A 13,327-nucleotide genomic window follows, 5' to 3' on the forward strand; every position below is an offset into this window, starting at 1 on the left:
AATTTTCATGAATGTCGTTTTAGGCCCTTGAGCAGTAGGGGGCGGGCGGAAGGCTCACTGTTTTATCCTTCTAATCAGATAGCATCTCCTTTATGTAGACTTCACTGACTTACCCCTCTCAGCTCCTCAAACTTTCAGAAGATAAAATATTTATTTGAAAGCAATCTTTTTCCATCAGTGCATTTCTGGAATGACATTATGCAAATAAATTAACAAAAAAAAATCTTCCTACTGAATACAGAATGAACGTCTCAATCCAATGAATTAGTGATTGTACAATTGAGGAGGAACATTCAGTTGTGCCCACATCCACAGAAGGATGTTTCCTAGTGATCCGCACTCCTCAGTAGCTCCTTATCTGCCTCTGATCAGTTATGCTCTAACATCTCTTATTGTTCTGGTCAGGCCAACAGATGAGAAAAATGACATTTAGAAAACCACACATCTCTGCATTATTAATCCTCCATTTCGAATTGAGCCTTTTCTGCAGGCATTTTAGATGAGGTCTCATGTTTAAGGCTTTAAGTAACTGTGACCTACCTCAACTCCCTAGTTCAAAAAGATTGAGTAACGTTTGTTTAAATTCACCTCTTGTTCTATGAGTAAGTGGGCAGTCCTTAAAGGGGCAATCTGGGATTCATACAACAACAAAGCGGTCAACAGCTCAGGGATGGGGCTGGAGAAATACAACCATGCTCAAATTCATAGACAGAAGCTATACAGTGTTTGTTTACATTTACAAACAATAGTAAAATAAGCTTATATTTTGAGTTCTGATGGGGTAAGACAGTTGAGCCAAGCTCACAAGGCATTAGCTCATATAAATTAGATTATTCAAGAATCAAAGGCTATATATCAGTCATTTAAATGTCACAAAATGGATGTACCAATCCCAGATTGCCCCTTCAACGGTACTGTGGCACAAACTATAAACAGAAACAGATTTGAGCACTGAGCAAAATGTTTGCTGCACTTTTCACGATTCTATAGGAACACACCTTGAGACTGTGACTCTCTCTCTCTCTCTCTCTCTCTCTCTCTCTCTCTCTCTCTCTCTCTCTCTCTCCCCCTCCCTCAGTGTGCCCAGGTGATGAACGACCAACAGTGGATAAAGTACACAGCAATAACCTCCAGGCACACCCGGGCACAGGCCGGCAAATTTATCATTCAATTGTCAGAGGATTTTATCAAGTGTGTTTTCTCCTGCGCTTTTTGATTTATTTTACAATTTATTACAGTCACTCTGAGTCAGCGTTTGCCAAGTGCCATAGCTATTCAGAGGAGAGAGGGCCAGGAAAATACACACCAAGCACATGCAGTAGGACAAAGTACAAACAATGCAGAGCTGAGAGAATATTGTCTATCAGAAACCCAACTCAGTAGTGTATGACTGTTTTATGGGTTTCAAACAGGGAACCAGGGATTAGATCTGAGACTCAAAAGTGTGTACAGTATGTTACGTGCCGGAAACTCTGTTGTATTTGTTTGTTTTTATTTATTTTTTCTGTGGAGCGCATTGTATTGCAGTAGTGCGAAACATGCTGCTGAATATAAATAAAGGTAGATTTGATTTGATGGTAAATCCCTTGTGCTGAAATCTGGGATCTGCAATTGATGAGAGTCAGTTGCTCTTTTAGAATTCTTTGAGAGAATAGAATTGTCTTTGATTCCTTTATGGGTGATTTTTAATGAGTGGAGTAGCTGCATTCCATAAATAATGATAGAAAATGTAGAATCTGTATGAAACCGTTTAGATTCTCAATCAAGATAGTCCCATGGGTCTGACTCAATCACAGATAGACAGAAAAACATTGTGTAGCAAATTCAATTTGAAGAACGTCAAGGTGTCACATTTGCTACTGCATTATAGAAATTAGCTTTATGCAGTGGCAGCTTGTGTCATTAACGGCTGTGAGCTGTGTTAGTTTGTTACAGCGGGAAAAAAACAGCGAGGTACCAGAATGCTACACACTGCATGGGTGCTCCTGCTGTAGTCTTTATTCCCAGATAGAGACAAGTGAATTGGGTGGGGGTGCGGAGGGTAGGAGTGGGCAGCATGGTGTGGGAGGCAGAAACCTAGCACAGCCCTGTGGGTAGGAACAGTCATCAGTACACAAAGTGCTCTCTAGTCTCCACTATTTCAACAGCAGAGCACGCATGCTTCTTTATACACATGGGCTTAACGTATGCTTATTTCTGTCAAGCTGGTTAATTGTTAATCATTTCCTCTTTAATTGTGGTGGTGGGTCTGGCCTTTAATTCTAGGGAGGCAGGCCACCCATGGCTTGCTGTGGCATTAATGTGGTGTCGGTCTCATGTGTTCAGTCTTGCGGCAATTCGTCCGTCCGCCGGCAGCCGCTGAGCGCAGCGTGGAAGCGGCTCTTATGGGACATTACCGGGCATGCCTCTCGGGGGTGTAATACGGATGCTGTTCCTTTCTGGAGGCGGGGTGCCTGCCTGGTTCTACTGTCGTGCCCAGCGCTGGCTGGCGTCTCTCTCTCTCTCAGGGGGCTTGGCAGCGCCCATGTGGGGGTGGCAGTGATTGATGATGCCCCCTCTGTTAAACACGCCGTGGAAACACAGCGGCAGCCGGGGTCCAGAGAGGCACGCTTCGCTGCAAAGAGACACAACCCCAATCTCTCGGGGAAGTTATGGCACTGACATAAATATGTATGTCAGTATGCTATGTGTACTGTGTGGACCAGTATATTTTAACATAGAGAATATTGTGTTGTTTTAGTTCACTTTCATCTGAGAGGAATATAGACACAGTATTAGACTGAAGCTCCTAGCAACAGCTCTACGGGGCACCCTGAGAGAAAGCCTATTGCATGTATTTTAACATAATATAACATGATTTAACTTTGTATGTGCATTTTCATGGATGAGGGTTCATTCTTATTAGAAATAGAGTTTTTAAGACCATTACGTCATCAATCAGCACTCATACAATACCGAGTTGTACCATGTCCAAGGGATTTGCATGTGTGCATCAGATTATCATTTGTTCATTTCGGATAGTGTGGCAGGAATTCCAAAACCACAATTTTCCCCCCAAATTGATAACATGAATTAATCTTATCAGGCTCATAAGAATGTAGATATGAATAACTTAAATGTTCCAAAGTTCTTTTCATGTGGAGAAGCAGGAAGTTATTTGTCGGTCTGGTGAAGTGGGAGGAAGTTCCATTTAATTGGATTTTGATGTTCCCTGTTGTCATGGCACCCAGATACCATCCTTTCACCCTGAAATCTGTGTGTGTGTGTGTGTGTGTGTGTGTGTGTGTGTGTGTGTGTGTGTGTGTGTGTGTGTGTGTGTGTGTGTGTGTGTGTGTGTGTGTGCGTGCGTGCGTGCGTGCGTGCGTGCGTGCGTGCGTGCGTGCGTCTGTGTGTGTGTGTGTGTGTGTGTGTGTGTGTGTGTGTGTGTGTGTGTGTGTGTGTACACAGACAGGAAAGAATTATCAGGCGCAGGAAATTAGGTTCTAAGAAGAACAGTCAGCTATGGGGGTATAGCCAGCGATATTGATTGAGGGAAATGAATCGGTTTGGTCGTTTGTCACAATGGGCCCAGGCTGCAGCTGGTTAAGTGGCCACAGATCCACTCACCAGCAGCAAGTGAATTCACATCCAAGAGGCCTCAAGTGCATGAGTAATGAAGGGCTGCAAGGTCCATCTGCATCTCAATCTGCTTTGATGCTTTGATGTATTTCTACGTCTGTCCAGAGTTGAAATAATGAAATCCTCAAAGCGCCGAGAAGTAGGCGTATACTATACACCAAACAGTTGCACTACTATGTCCTGTCCTGAGCTAGAAAACACAAACCGCTTTGGATGTCTTTACAATAATAAGGTTGGATTGTTGGATTGTACAATATGCAGTGGAAAGAGCATGGGGTTTGAATGGATCATATGACTTATGTCTCTAACCTATTTGGTCTGTCTGATAGAACTACATGTATTTCAGAAATGTGGCACTGCAAATTGAAGTTTATCAAGGAAAAAGACAATTTTAAGTTTCATCGTCATTTGGTGGAATAGTGATGAAGTCCTCATCTTCCCATTCACTGAACAGTAGATGATCAGACTTCATCAAACAGGGTGTGCATGATGCATATTCACTATGTTAGGGTAAGACTATATATCTTTTGTGAACCATCAGTTTAACCTTGATCCAGACCCATGGCCTTTCCCTCCACAAAGCCTTTAACTATCACTCTCCAGATCACATAAGCACTGTTTGCCACACAGTGTTGACCTTGTGTCACTTTTCTCAAGTGCTATAGACTGGGATAAAGGGACAATATGCTCTTATACTGTACAATACCTTGAAAATTGAAAAGACCAGATAGAATGGAGCATTAGTCCTTGTCCATTTGCAGAGAACTTACAAGTGCACTTACTCTGTAATGCTCATTTGTTTGTTGCTTTTGATGCCACAATGAAACTTCTATATCGTATAAAAGTAATTATATCATTATACTTTTCTCTGCATGTACTTTGTGTTGCTATCCACACAAATGTAAGTGTGCCCTGACCACATGACTATAAGTGAAATAGTCACTAATATTGAAAATACTATAAAAGTCTACCTACTGCTTTTTTTACTGCATGGTGTTGTATTCAATGGCTAATATAGACTGACCCTAACCAGACTGGTACTGTTCATTGTGGAGGATGTTGAAGGAGTTGTAACCACACTGAGATGAGGGCTATCAACGGTGCTGATTGCCAGAAGTGAATGATTCGCTCCACCAGAATCGTGTTGGATTAATTGATGGGCTCTGTGTCGTCTACAGTAACAGAGTCGTTAGTCTATAAATCCAGTCATTTGCCAGGAATATTAAGTGGGACACAAGGCAGGATTAACTGTCCGAGCTCAGCAACAACTAATTGAGTCATTGGCCATGTATGAGTGTAAACACAAATATCGACATAGGAAGCTCTGGTAAGCTTTGTACTTGGAGTCAGTCACTGCATACTGTACTGCATAGACAGTCCCACACTGCTCCTTGGGGAACACCTCTCGGCCACATCATAAAGAGCAAAGCAAGCACAGGCATGCCTACAGTGGTAATACATTCACACAAGAGAGAGCAGAGTGGGCCCTTGTAAAAACACTGTCATATTCTGTAGAATACTGTGTTTTTCACCATCAATCACCTAATGGGTCACCACTGGACTCCATTCCATCCCTATCTATGTAAATAACTGTCCCTATCTATGTAAATGTTTTTTATGTTACCCATTTCTGCTACATTTTTCTAAATGGTTGCAACCTGGTGGGTAAAGGAATTGTACACAATCGACTTGTGATTTGTTTTCTGTGAATAGTTTTTATTTCATAGACAGACAGAGGATTCAGTGAGATTATAAGGAAACAATAGTTTAGTTCCAGACATGTCAGACACAGTAGTTGAGGAGGCACCTCCTTGTTTTTGGTAGCATTTATATCACATTACTAAGCTGAACAGAATCTGGAGCATCCAAATTTAGCGATGCAGCATTCAGGGTTAATCACCCACGATGCAACACAGACAGTCCCAACGTCTGTTAGAAGAGAGAGAGAGCAGAGTGGCCTCCATGGAAAATTGATTTGCTCTTCAAATAAAGAGGGGGAACAGTGAGATTACTTTGCAACCGTTGTCTGGAGAAGAAACAATCATTAATATTTCGTCCAAGCCAAAAATACTTTGAAATAAAAGCAATGAAGTTGTTGTCTACAGATTGACTTTGACAAAATGCCTTGCAAAGGATGCAATGCATTACAACCCATTACGATAAACATTGACTTTTCATATCCATTCTTTGCAGAATAGTCGATGGATAAACAGATACATCTAAACATACTATAATTATATTTTTGGGAGAATTCTCTGTTTTTAGACGAGCAATATTTGTTAGAAGTTGTCAGTTTGAGACAGCTTGGAGTATTGACAGTGCTGCTTTTTCATTATCATGCAGTCAAGTACACTGCAGCTGAGTGATGAAATGCTTATAGCTGCGTGTGGATATTAAAGACCCAGACTGTTTCAGAGGTGTCAGGAAGGAATGCAAATATTAGAACGAGCTCAACTCAGATCTCTTGAGCATGAACAGTAAGTAAAGTGAGTCTTCCTATTATATGCTATTCCAAATAAGGAAACATCCTCTATAATGCTAAAAAGGCCAGGAGTTTGACCTAACCAGGAAAATTTCTGTGCCCTAGCAATATAGCAATTTCTCCACTGTGACACTTGTTTCAGAGAGTACCTGTGGAGGTTTGGGTACACTTGTAGAACTCTCTGTGCATCTTTCTCTTCACCTAAAGAATACAAATACAGAGAAAAGTAAAGAGAAAGAGTTCACTCTTCCACACGAACAGGATCCTGTGGGATGATCCCAGCCTATTCATCTTGAATGTGTCTCACCCGTTGCTCTGTGGCTCTCTGGACTGACAATGGAGCTATGAATGAGCAAGAGAAAAAGAGAGAGAGAACGAGGGGATTTGGGGGAGAGAAGTGAGAGGAGCAGGGGGCAGCTATCTGGGGAACAGGGGCATTGTGAATGATTGATGAGGAGACAGGGTTGTTGGTCATGTTTGCCAGTCTGGAAAAACGGACCAATCCATCCTATCTCTCCCATAGGATCGCATCACTACAGTCCTTACTGAGTCTGGTTGGTATTTTGTCCCTTTTCGCCAGTTCACTCACCTGGTCATGAGGAACAATGTCACTGGAGAGAATCTGAGATGTCCCTCTCTTTACTATTCTGTTCTCTCCATTTCTGTCTTTCGATCCTCACACAGTCTCAGCCCAAATCTCTTTATCTTGCTGTCTGTGTCAATCTATTTCTTCCTAAATGTCTTTCCTCATCTCAGGTGCCATTTCCTTCTCTCCCTTAACCACCCTCTTTTCTACCCTCATTGCTTTGCTCTAAAACTCTCATCTGTGCTCTAACACGAATCCCCTGTTTACTTCATTTTCTTTCTCTATTTTGTTTTTTAACTCTTGTTTCAGAGTGCTCGTCCGTTTTCTCTGGACAAAGACTGACCCCTGCTGGTGAAGAGTATGCTAGCAGGAGAGGGACGGCTCCATCTCCCTCCGCTGTGGGAGAAATCAAGCATGAAATCAGCCTGGCATCAGGTCTACCGTGCCAGACCCTCTAGCCTCCTCTGTCTCAGGGCAACAGTTGGGCCCCCTCATGGGAACCAAGGCTGGTCAGTCGGCCAAGGTGTTCTGTTTGCTCCACAGCTTTTGTCTCATAAGGGGTCTAGCTGAAGGGGTCATAATAAAAGGTTTCCCTCAGATGGCTGGCTTCTCCTCACATACTTATGCAAATTAGCAAAGGAAAGGAAAGCAGGGCTGTTTGTACTGGGAAACATGTAAGAGCATCTCTACTGTTTAGGGTCACAGAGTTTCAGACAAAACAGCCCGGCTGGGTGCGTCAGATAACATGTTTTGTCTAGTAGGGGACCAGGAGAGTGCTTACTTTTTCATCCAAGCTTGCATAGGTAGACTGGAGGCATTGTGTAGATGAAATTCTTGGCGCGTATATGAACTGTGGAACTTGAGCCATGAGCTTGCATCATCATTCCTATTTTGTACTTTTCAAATCTTGAATGGTGGGACAAGTCTATCTACAGCTAATACAAAGGCCCCAAATGATTTCTGTTGCATCCACCCCATTAGCTCCTGATACGAAATTCTACAAAAAGGATTTGATAGAATATCAAGGTCGGTGCATGCTTGGTTTCAATATCTCATTCAACAACCTGTGTGTGCGTGCGTGCGTGCGTGCGTGCGTGCGTGCGTGCGTGCGTGCGTGCGTGCGTGCGTGCGTGTGTGCGTGCGTGCATGTGTGCATGCGTGCGTGTCAACATCAGAATGAATACGGAATGAACTCTAATCATGCCACTTAGTTAGACAGCAATTCCAAAACGCAGTCTAAAGGACATGATAATGCCGTTTGTCTGCTGCCGCTTGTACAAAAATTCTGCTCTAAATGCTTGGCTTATGACACAGTGAGTAGAGATTTCCTTTGAAATGTAGTGTGAGTGTCATACCTGACTGTCTAACAGGTGATTCGCTCCATGAATTACACTCTCAGGGCTATTCTACATTCCATCTCTCTCTTCCTCTCTGTTTGAATTAAACACACAGGAATACATTACAAAAAAAAAAACTAATTCAGAGGAACTTTTTGGAGACGACTGTGAGTGTGAGCAAATCGGTCTCATACATGCCATTGCTGTCTCCCAAAAGACAGGGCGCCCATCTGTGTTCAATCTAACAGAAACTGCACATTTAACCACCAGGGGAAAGTGGCTCCTCTCACACACTCAATTACCTAATTTGATTTATTCCAAATCTCATTTGATGAGACTGACCCCTTGCCCCCAGCTCCAGAGAAGAGAGAGTTATAAAAGTCAACCATAAGATTTTGATTTAAGAAGATCCGAGTGATTAAAAGTTAATTGTCGAAGTGTCAAGGTGGCGTGTTTAATTACAGCGAATCAAGCATTAATTTGAGTTTGTCCTAAAATAGAGCGTAGGGTAACTAACACCACAGGGCTTGTCTGTATGGAAGTGGATCTGTTTGTTTGTTTTGCGGAGGTCACAGCGATGACCTTTGGGAAAGATAATTAAAGTGGAACCACCATTTTATGCTCTACGTGACGAGCATATCTGAAAAATTATACAATTGTGAAAAAAAGGTAAAGTACCAGAAGGTGACAGCAAAATGCTGAAACTCTATTTTTAGCGTAGCTTAAATTGTGAGGTATAGCAGACAGTGAGTGAATATTTTAAATGCTGCTCATCTCCTGGCTGCTGTTCCACGCAGGGTAATTAGGTGCAAAGTAGTAGCTATGGGAGTGGGCGAGCCCGTATTCAATCAGCCTGCATTTCTGCCTTATTGTTAAGCACTTGAGATATATCCAATCCTGTCACTGGGGAACTTAGAGGATGCTTTGCCCATCTTTTTAAACATTTGTTGAGCACATATTCATTGCCATCGATTTGTGTGTCAGGTCATAGAGTCCTGCATTGGTATTAATGTATTCCATCATTTCCAGTTTATTGAAGGGGAAGCTGCCAATGTGGTGGGTGCTCGGTTTTTAACTGGGTCATGATACAGATCCTCCAGGCCATTTCTTTTTGCATAACTATTAATTTCCACAAGGCAAGTTACATGGCAGCTCTGATACAGTGCTACAGTTAAATTTAAATTTCTTGGAAATCAAAAGAAATACTTGTTGTTCCTCGTGATAAAACACACTTAGAATATATTACACACAAATACAATACAGAAGCAATATTCTGGAAAGTCTGTGTCAATAATGTGCAGAACACAAGCAAATACTGTAGATACGGAAGGCATGTTATCCCTAAACCTACAGAAACAACATTGGAATCAAACATTGTTGCCTGGGATTATTGTATTGGCATTAATATTACAGTTGAGGTCACACCACCATTATTCATAGTCCAAAATGAGCTGCCCCTCAATAGGATTCACAACAATCACAATATTGTGGGTATGTTTCCTCACCTTTGGAGGGAAAAAAACACACAATGTAATTGCCAAACCAAATTATGCGAGCCATGGGGAAATATGAATTATGATATGTATGCTGTACTCATTTCACGCCTGATGGATCCCCACCTTTAACCAGGAGGTGCATGTCTTTCACTGCAGTTTTGGGCGGGGTATTCTAATAAAGGAATAATGGAGGCATTCTCCTTTTTTAATTGGACATTGTTAGACTGACATATCAATCCAGCCGCTGAGATGCCCTTTCCATGTATATTGTAATTGAAACGTCTTTTATTTCCTCTGTGTATGGGGGATACAGGAGACTGAAATTGCTTACACCATGCAAATCTAGACTGCCCTGCATGGCTGGCTCTAGTGTTACCATTTATGATGCTGCCGCTCTTTATTCTGTATTAATTTGTTTTATGCTGGAAAATGTATTATCATGTTGATAAATGTTGATATGACTTTTATAGCATTCACAGCCTCTATCATCATGTAAACATTCATTTTCATTAATTACTGATTAGCTCATGCATAATGCCATCCTTTGGCATTTGGTTTCTTTTTGTCTTTTTGTTCAGACTTTCAATAGCATTCAAACCATGGTTTAATTGCACAAGATCATATACAAATGTGAGGAAGTTCAAATTGAAGGCAATATTAATATACCATTAACATCCCAGAAACGACTGCAAACTACCTCTGGGACTCCGGGAGTTTATTGCAATGGCTTATCTGTATGGTACAGTAGTTTGGTACAGTAGAGGGAACACAGCAGAGGGAACACCATTGACTGTTACAAGGTCTTAAATCTTTCAAAATGTTGCCATTTAACGTATTCATAGCCAACAGCTGACAAGTGAACTGGAGCTGTGCAGATAAAAACTGGCAGAAGTTGGATGAATTGCAGTGTTTTTGTCATAAAAATAAGAAAGAATTACAGTTGTTATGTTGAGAGAAGACAACGGCTTTCCATAGGTTTTAAGGCTCTATAAATTATGGGAAGATTGCCCAGCAAAAAAGGGGACACTGCTCTTTTTTAGTGTCCAGGGCCTTTCTGTCAATTGGAGGATCTCCACCATCAATAAATGATTTAGTACCCATCAAAATCATACAATGTGGTCCCAAAAGCACACACAATAAAACCATGATAGCATAGTATAGAATGGATCAGTTATCAATCTTGTGGGGGGTCCTAATAGAGCTATGAGAGAAGGGACTTGTCATCTCTAAAAGCTTCATTAATCAAACCAAGAGGCCAAAATCTCCCCCATTTAAAAGTAGAGCATCCTGACTTCTCCCGCTGATGTCCACCATTTATTTCACCCTGCCGGATGGAATAATAGCCATTTCATGGCCGCCACCCCGGGTTTTGTGGGCTATCACTGTGTAGTCATATCCTAGCTTTAAAGTTATTTTATGGACCCTCATCACTCATTTCCTCCCAGTCCAGGGATTCCGCCTCTTGTTCTTCCTCCACCTGTTCAAAGTCAAACTGTCCTCTGCAGGCAAACGGATAATGGACTCCTCACACGGTTCGCACAACTGAACTCTTCATGTTGGGATGACAATCCACCTATCTCTGCAATTAGCGACTGGAAAGAGTACAATTCCTTCTCCGACAGCCTAAGGAGCTTTCGTAGAATATAATCCAAACAAGACAAGCTGTACTACTGATAATGTACTAATAATGTACTGTACTACTACTGTCATAATCTGCCATAAGCCGTCCTGGAGAGCCCCTGAGAGCCGAGATTTGACTCTGGATAAGAGCCAGTGGAGGAGACAGACAGACAGGCAGGTGGAAGACGGGCCCAGATGTGATGGAAAGAGGGTCAAAGTTGACAGGTGGAAGTGTGAGGAAGGAGAGACACAGAGAGAGACTTCACAGTTTGAAGCCAGGACAGAGATCAGGCCTGCCCTGCCAGTTGGCAGCTATGCTCCTGAGAACCCCACTCCCGCTGGGTGTGAATCAGAATTCTAACAGCTAATGGCAGCAGTCACCCCATGGTGGCACTTCTGACAGCAAACTGATGCCCACACATACAGAGTGGAGCGTAAGAGGTGTCAACATCCCACCAAGACCCTGTGGGTACAAACCAACAAAATATAGTGAGTGAATGCATGTTGTTGTTTTTACAGGCCTTTCAAGTGTGGAAGCCTTCTGCTGAAAAAGGGATGCTTTTGTCTTCTCACAAAGGCATTCTGACAGTAATCAAAATGTGGTGACTCACACCACAGTACTGGGGAAACCTTATGGAAACTGTTATGCAATTGGTATCATCCTCACCGGTTTTGTGAATATACAAGCATGCATCACTAGATGGAGGTCAGCAAATGCAGAAACAAAAATTGCCTCAGTTTTCTAACAATATTCTCCATGGAAAATACCTCATTTCACAATCAGCTCAGTTGGATGGTGAAATGTACAAAAAACACGCTGGTCCTTGAACCTTTTGGAGCAGGATGAGAGATCACCCAGAAACATTGCTACCCTGTGAGCAATCCTAACAGCAAACGTGCTGTTCGTGGGCATTAGCTTGCCTGAGTTTGAGCTACAGTACAGTTACGCACACATGAGTGGGTGTCTGTCAATGTTCCTGCACATGTGTGTGAGAATGAGAGATTACAAGTGAAGCAGTTCTCATATCCCTTCTGGAGAAACGTGCAGTTCTTTCCCCAGGATCCCAGCAGAGAGTGAATTAATCATCACAGTGTCCCCCAATGTGAAGACAGAGCAACAGCTGGGCAGAAAACTCAGCTTTAAACAGCACAGACTGGAGGAGGTTCAGCTATCACTTCTAGTTCTGGATTCTGACATCAATAGTAATGAATACCTTGGAGCGTTGCCTGACTCTCTGAGCATGAGCTGGTATCACAGAGGGAGGCAGAAGAGTGTGTGTGTGTGTGTGTGTGTGTGTGTGTGTGTGTGTGTGTGTGTGTGTGTGTGTGTGTGCGCGTGCGCGCGTGCATGTGCATGCGTGTGTGTGTTTGTTAGGGCATTGTGTGTGAGCGATATGCTGAATAACAGGTAGGCTTAAATGACCTCTGGACCTGGCTGACAGGAGTGATTAATCAGAGTGCTTGTGTTTGGTGCTTGTGGGTGAGGCTACACACTGAGACTGCACCTGCTGTGGCTGGAATAGCATTTGGATCTGCCACACCTGAACAAAAGGTATTTTTCATGATCTATGGCTGGCTGGAACACATCACTTTTAACTTAACAGAGAGTAAAGTGCTAGAATTAGACAAATGTTGGTATGTTTTCTCACTATAAACAACCCAGTGAAACTGTCATCCTACTGTAAATTGCTCCATGTAGAGTGTGACACTGTTATGAAGGCGTATTATGGCTTAACAAATTTGCAATATATTTGTGTACCAAAATCTGCTCACAAAGCACATATGAACCACGTTGGTGTATTTCTGTATAGAAACAAGAAAGTAAGACCCTGGAGACGGCATGTAATGGTGCCGTACAAAAGGTAGGTCTCTGCGTCTAACGGGTGGCCAAGCAGGGTACTGTACACACTCACATAATGTCACAACTAAGACCAGCCAAAACAAATTAAAAAAAAAAAAAAAAATACAAATCTTCCTTTCCTGTAGCATTGTGACTGCCAACAGCCCCTGGTCCTAGCATAGATTAATTTTTCTTATGATGACTGATGGATAGATGATTCACTTACTTTGTCAAATGTATTTGTTGTAAGTCGCTTTGGATAAAGGCATCTCCTAAATGCCATAAATGTAGATGTAAATGGTCTATCAAGTTTGCTGTTACAGTAAGCACTTGGATTTGACCCATGAA

This window comes from Argentina silus (genome assembly GCF_951799395.1).
Source record: "Argentina silus genome assembly, chromosome: 10".
Classification (NCBI taxonomy): Eukaryota; Metazoa; Chordata; class Actinopteri; order Argentiniformes; family Argentinidae; genus Argentina; species Argentina silus.